We start from the raw sequence: 7,515 nt of genomic DNA, 5'->3' as shown, positions 1-7,515 counted from the left end.
TCCTGACCTATGAACATGGTATGTCTTTCCATTTATTTAGGCTTTCTTTAGTTTCTCTCGGTAATGGTTCATAGTTTTCAGTGTACTAACCTACACATCTTTTGTCAGCTTTATCTTTAAATAGTTCATATTTTTGATGGTATTGTAAAGGACTTTTTGACAAAAAGTTAAGCTCTATTGAGATATAATTAACAAATACAATTATAAGATGTCTCAAGTATAGATTGTGGTGATTTGATATACATATACATTGTGAAAGGATCCCCCCATCTACTTAATTAATTTATATGTCAATTCACATATACATCTGGGTTTTCTTTTTTTTTTTTGGTGAGAATATTTAAGTTCTACCCTCTTACCAAATTTCAATGACACAATATAGTATTATCAACCACAGTCACCATGTGTTGTACATTAGATCCTCAGACCTTTTTCACCTTATAGTTGAAAGTTTGTGCCCTTTTACCAACTGCTCCCTATTTCTGCTACTTCCCAGCCTCTGGCAACTGCTTTTCTACTCTGTGTTGTATGAGTTTGACTTTTTTTTTTTAGATTCACATATAAGTGGTACTATACAGTATTTGTCTTTCTCTGTTTAGCTTATTCTACTTAGCAGAATTCCCTCAAGTTCTATCCATGTTGTTGCAGACAGCAGGATTTACTTCTTTCTTGTGGCTAAATAATATTCCATTGTGTGTGTGTTTGTTATGTCTATATCACACTTTCTTAATTCATTTATCTGTTGATGGATGTCTAGGATGTTTCCGTATCTTGGCTATTGTGAATAATGCTGCAGTGAATATGGGAGTACAAATGTCTCTTTTTTATTCTGTTTTAATTTCCTTTGGATAAACACCCAGAAGTGGGATTGCTGGATAATAAGTTCATTCTATTATTAATTTTATGAGGAACCTCCATACTATGGTCCATAGTGGCTGCACCAATTTACATTCCTACCAACAGTGTACAAGTATTTCCTTCTCTGCACATCTTTGCCAACACTTATCTCTTGTCTTTTTGATGATAGTCGTTCTGATTTCCATTAGAATGGAATTTAAATTTTCTTTTTAAATTTCTAATTGTTCATTGCTAGTATATAAAAATACAATTGATTTTTGGAAATTGATCTTTCATCCTATAATAATCTTGCTAAACTCACTTATAATCTTAGTAGGTCTTTGTAGGGGCCAATGGGTTTTCTATATAGTGATTATGTCAAATGCCAATAAAGATAATATGCTTCTTCTTTTCCAATCTGGATGACTTCTTAAAAATATTTTTTGCATTGCTTTCCATCTCTGGCCTTGGATGCAGCAGCTCTGGTGATGCTGATGTCCAAGAAGAACTGGATTGCCATTTATGAATTCCTTTTTTAATGAGGGAGTGACAGTGGCCAAGAAGGATAGGCACATGCTTAAACACCCCAAGTTGGCTGACAAGAACATGCCTAATCTCTATGTCATGAAGCCATGCAGTCTCTCAAATCATGAGGCTACGTGAAGAAAGAGTTTGCCTGGAGACATTTCTACTGGTAACTCACCAAAAGGGCATCTAGTATCTCCATGATTACCTCCGCCTGCTCCCTGAGATCGTACCTGCCACTTTCCACTTCAGCTGCCCTGAGACTGGCAGGCCAACGGCCAAAGGTCTGGGAGTGAGAGACCTGCAAGACTCACACTGAAGGACGAAGGACGGCTGTGCTCCCTGGTGCTGACAAGAAAGCTAAGGCCAGGGCTGGGCCAGCAACAGAATTCCAGTTTAAAGTTAGGTTTTGTCCTGGACATTGTCAGACACCTCAGTAAAGTTTGGAGGGATTATTTTGTGTTGGATAAACATGTGGTCAGAAAATTAAAAAAAAAATCTTTTCTTGCCTTATTGAATTGTCTAGAAACTCCAGTGCAATGTTGAAAAGGAGTGTCAAGAGCAGACATCATCATTGTGTTCCTGATCTGAAGGGAAAAACGTTCAGTCTCTCACCATTAAATATGATGCTAGCTGTGAACTTTCTGTATGCCTTTTATCGGGTCAGGGACACTTCCTTCTACTTCCAATTTCTTGTGAATTTTCATCTTGATTTTTGTCAAATTCTTTTTCTGTATCTATTGAGATAATTCAACTGAAGGGGATTTTATCCCCTTCATTCATTAATTGATTTTTGAATGTTAAATCAACTTTGGATCCTTGGGAAAAACCCTACCTGGTCATAATGTATAAGTCTTTTAATATATTGTTGGATTCAATTCTAAAATTTAAAAAAAAAATTGTGAAAGTTCATGATGGATATTAGTCAATGGTTTTCTTTTTTCTTTCTTTCTTTCTTTCTTTCTCTCTTTCTTTTTCTTCTTTCTATATGTCTTGTCTAATTTTGTAAGAGTGATGCTAGCCTAGCATCATAGAATGAGTTCAGAAGTAGTCTCTGCTCTTTAGTTTCAAGGCAGAGTATGTAGAATTGGTGTTATTTCTTACTTAAATGTTTGCTAGAATTCACCAGTGAAGTCAACTGGGCCTGGGAAGGTTTATAACAACAAAGTCAATTTCTATAATAGGAATATTCAGGATATTTATTTCTTCTTGGGTGAGCTTTAGCAGTTTGATGAAAAATTTTGGCCATTATTTCTTCTTTCTTTTGGAAATTCCAGTCATATATTTGCGTGTATGTGTGCCTGTCTCTAGGCAACATATTATATATATGTATATATTATGTGTAGTATATATTATATATTATATATTAGGCTGCTTGAGTTGTTCTATAGTTCACTAATGGTATATTCAATTCTGTTTCTCTAGAAGTTGATATGGATTTTTAAATGTCTTTTATGTCCCTATCATGTTTGCTCTTTCCTCTAGCTTTTGAAAATATCAATGCAGTTATAATAACTAGTTTAATGTTCTTGTCTGCTAATTCTAATATCTGTGTGAGTTCTAGGTTTTTATTTATTGATCTTTCTCCTCTTTATGGGTTGCACTTTCTTACTTCTTTGCGTTGGTGGTAATTTTTAATGGATGCCAAACAGTTTGAATTTTACATAGTTGGGGATGCTGTATTCTTATATATATTTTTGAGTTTTGTTCTGGATGCCATCAAGTTACTTGAAACAGTTTGATCTTTTGGGATCTTTCTTATTAGGCGGCCCTAGGGTGGTGTTAGTCTAAGGCTAATTTTGTCCCACTATTGAAGTGAGACCCTTGGAGGTATTCTACCAGCCAAGTGAAAACTGGAGGTTTCCAGCTTGGTGGGTGGAAACAGCAAATATTTTTGGCCCTCTAATCTTTTCTGGTCATTCTTTTCCTGGCTTTGGGAAGCATCCTCATGCATCATGCACTGGTCTATACTTTGCTAGGTATTTGAGGGGGCTGCTCATCTCTGCAGTTGTCTCTCTGTGCAACACTTCTCTCCAGGATTCAACCCTGCAAATGCCAGGGTAGGATGATTTCCTTAGAGACCCTCTTGGCTCCTTCTCCTTAACTCATCGCTTTAACTAATCTCTGCCTGGGATTCCTTTTCCCTTTGCTGCATCCTGGAAACTCCAAGGGCAGTAAGTGGGGAAAAGTGTATGGCTTCATCGTTGATTTCCTGTCTCTGTTGCTTTAGGTTCAGTGTCTCAAAAGGTGTCTCATAGACTTTGTACTATGTTTTAGTTGCTTTGGGTGGGAGCATAAATCCAGTCCCTGTTATTATATCTTGCCTGGAAGTGGAGAGCACTCAGCGCTGTTTCATTTTCAGCAATAGTGCCATTAAACTGTGAGGCTAGCAGTTCTAGAGGAGACTGAGGTGCCTTATGGGGTTTGCTGGACGAAGACGGGTCAGTTTATATGAAAAAGTGTGCTTCTCTGCGCCCACAGCTGCATATCTGATATCCCTGGGTGCACATTTGTCTGCAAATGTCTGTCTGCAGGTCTGTCTGCACATGTGTCTGCATGTCTGAGTGCAGTCTACTGGAGTCTGGGAAGCTGTCTGTTGCTGCACTGGGAACAGGGTCCATTCTTCTGTCTGCTCAGTGGGAAGTCCAGGATGCTCATATAGTCATTCTGCCAAATTTCTAGATGTCCCATGCTAGAGTCCACTAGGCCTGAGCTGGCCTATGGACAGGCTGCAGATGAGTCAAGCAGAGATTTGCCTCTCATAGTTCTGGTTTGGACAAGGTGGGAGCAGACAGACTTGTCTGTTTTGAGTCAGCTGGGGCTGATTCTGGGGTCTGCCACTCCTTTCCTTTCTACAGCAATCCCACAGGCCCCAGGCTGATCCTTCAGTGGTTCTTGGTTTGAGTGCTGGTCTCCTTGGTCATAGGAGGGATCTGGTTGTTGCTATCAGGCCAGCCCAGGTCTTGGAGAGTAAGACCTAGTTCTGCACAATGGATTTTCCCATGGGCCTCCAGGAGAACCAATGCCAAAACAATGCTTTCAGGAGGTCCAGACTTTACCAGAACTTTCTTCTTTCCCTTTCTTTTTCCTTTCATCTGTGCCAGGGAGTGGGCACGTGTTGACACTGTCCAGGCCATCTCCATAGCATCCAGTTCATTCTGAGCTCTTTTTCTTAAAGGATGGACAATAACACATAAAGCTATCTATATAATAGGCACCAAATTTACCATGACAGTTGGAATAGAAGGAAGATACATTTTTAAAATGAGATTAAATTTAGTTCAAGGTCCCACTTGTCAAGATGGGTAATCAGCCCAAGAATTCTAGAATTTATGCAGTCCAAAAAAAAAAGGGGAGGGAATTTAATCTAATTAAGTATATTGAGTGTGTATATTCCTAATATCCTGTCAGTTCAGCTACCTGGAAATCTATATTCCAGGGAAGTTTCCTCACATGTCCATAAGGGGACATGTCCATGTTTGCTGTGGCTTTGTATATGATGGTGTGGAGTTGGAGGCAATCTGTTTGATTCCTGCCTGAGGTAGGATGAGAACCAAGTGCAGGAAAGACCTTATGGCACAGTGTCTTTTAACCCATGATGGCCTTTGTTTGAACTCTTCCTGTGATGGGAAGCTCAGAGGAACGTGTTACGTTGCTAGGAAGCTCAGATTGTGCCAGAATTACATTTCCCTGCAGTGAACTTGGTATCTTGGGGGTGGGGCATGAATTTGGGAGAAACAGTGTGTATTCATTCATTCATTTATAAAACACTTACTAGGCAACTGCCTTTGCTAGGTTTTAGAGGTGCAGGAGTCACTGCTTAAAATCTAATAGGGGAAACAGAGATAGAGAAACAAATTAACAGGTTATCAAATTGATGATTGTGGCAATAAAGAAAAAGAACAATATTTGTATGGTCTAATTAAGGTTTACAGTAGAGAGATAAAGGAAGACCCCTCTGAAAAAGGGACATTGAAATGAGACCTGAGAGCTGAGTAGAACTGGGTAGGGGAAAGGGCAGGGCAGAGTGTTCCAAATGAGATAAGGCAGGTACAAAGTTCATGAGGTGGGCAAAAGCCTGGCCCCTTTAAGGAACCTCTCTGGCTGGCTGCAGCAAGGTGCATGAGCTGGAGAGAGCACAGGAGAGGAGCCTGAAGGGAGAGGCAGGGCTAGGGACTCGCAGAGCCAACTGCCTGATAAGGGGACCACATAATTTATCATCCACACTAGGACACATTTGAGACTGAAAAGGGTGCTACTAATAATAATGTTGGAATAACAGGTCACCCTACTGCAAGTTTTATTCTCAAGGATATGAGAAGCCACTGGGGTCTCAAGGACAGGGAGATGTGATCTGATTTGCCCCTGGAGGGCCTGAGGTAGGACCATAGCACTCAAAAACCTCCCAGCACGCTTCCTGTCCTCATGGAGGAGCCTCTCAAGAAAGTCTTGGGAAGTGTTAGAAATCTGGAGTGAGAGAAGCAGCCAGGAGCCCAGAGATGGTCAGTGGGGTCCTGTGGGATGGGCAGTGAGCTGGTGGGTACTGTGGTTCTGCAGCAAACATTCCAGTGCCACCTGCCTCCCACCTGTCCCTGACAGCTGCCCTTCCCAGCAAGCGCATCTGCCCCCAGTTGAAGAGAAAGGAGACAGTGATGAGAACTGTCCCATGAATGCCACAGACTGATGTGGAGGGACTGATGTGCCCCACGCTGCCGCGGTTGCAAGTCAGGTGGGAAGGGAACAACCCTCTTATAATAGCCCAGATCAATCTGACTGTCAAAGATTTTACAAAGCAGGAGAGTGAGATGTAGGAATAAGGTGACAAGGCTCCTATTTTGCTGCCCCTGGTCTTTAGCACTCTGGTCTTCAACTTCCTGTGGGATGTACACTCTCCTTTTACTCACTCAGTACATTGTTTGTGCCAAGCAGGGGCCACAGCTGGCTCTGGAGCTCCCAATATAAGTGATCCTGGTGTTATCCCTCCCCAGGCACACACAGATCCACAGACCCAGTCCAAAGGGCAGAACACAAATTCCTGCCTCAAAGGAGCTTGGAGTGGACAAAACCTAGAGAAGATGGTAGCTTAGGAAGGAACCAAATTTCCAAAACTCTCCAAAGCTGTCTGTGCACATACTCAGCAAATTAGTCTTTTTCCAGGCGGGACCCAGGTCTCTTCCATGAGTGTAAGAGGCAGCCAAGGGTGTGGACTGGGTGTGACAAGCACTGTTCATTATACTAAGAGCCATCCCTTCTCCTTCCCTGTTAACAATGTGACTTGTGCAATCAGCACCTGGAAAATCCTGATCTTCAGGAAGCAGAGACCCTGGGCCATCTTCCAGGCCCAGGAGTTAAATCATGATTGGTTTAAATGGCTCATGGCAACCCATTCCTTTGGTCAGTGATTGGACTAGATTGGGGAGAAGGTGAGGATATGAGATCCAGTTCTGGCTAATGAGATGCAAAGGGAAGTCTGCTGGGGAGGGCTCTTCTTCCTAAATTATAAAAGATAGGTTTAGCCCCGGCTGGTGTAGCTCAGTGGATTGAGCGCAGGCTGCGAACCAAAGTGTCTCAGGTTCAATTCCCAGTCAGGGTACATGCCTGGGTTGCAGGCCATGACCCCCAGCAGCCACACATTGATGTCTCTCTCTCTCTCTCCCTCCCTCCCCTCTCTAAAAAATAAATAAATAAAAAATCTTTAAAAATTAAAAAAAAAGATAAACTTGGCTGGAGAATTCAGTTTCTGTCTGGTCTCTAATACCTTTCCCCTCCCTTGACTGACAACATGATGCTTGGTGGTATAGCAGCCACTTTGTAACCAGAGTGCAAGAAACTAGAATGCAAAGATGATGGTGTGGGAAGATAGAAAGAGTCTGAATAATTGAAGCCATCCTTGCATCCCAGTAGTCCTGGGTGGCTTGTCTCTGGCATTTTGTTATGTGAGACAAATCACCTGTAGTTTTCTAAGCTGCCATAGCCAGGCACTGTATGAGGTGCAGCCAAAGTCTGGCCTTGACTCTCACCCCCATAATGCAGCTGAGGTTTACAGGTTGGGGAATGCTTGCCCCCATCCTTGAAGGAAAAATTAAATGGCACAAAGAAGCAGGAGGCTCCCAAGATCACGAATAGCTGCTTTGCCTCTTACTACCTTGCTGG

At 41.9% G+C, this 7,515-nt stretch overlaps 1 pseudogene; it reads left to right on the top strand.

Moving 5' to 3' along the window:
• The first annotated feature begins 1,325 nt into the window (after positions 1 to 1,325).
• Positions 1,326 to 1,802, top strand: LOC123821158 (annotated as a pseudogene).
• The last annotated feature ends 5,713 nt before the right edge of the window (positions 1,803 to 7,515 follow it).

The sequence above is a fragment of the Phyllostomus hastatus genome, unplaced genomic scaffold (assembly GCF_019186645.2).
Source record: "Phyllostomus hastatus isolate PE091 unplaced genomic scaffold, TTU_PhHast_1.1 phas_contig_38, whole genome shotgun sequence".
Taxonomy (NCBI): domain Eukaryota; kingdom Metazoa; phylum Chordata; class Mammalia; order Chiroptera; family Phyllostomidae; genus Phyllostomus; species Phyllostomus hastatus.
Note: the sequence above shows the minus strand (reverse complement) of the source record. Positions and strands in the feature narration are given on the sequence as shown.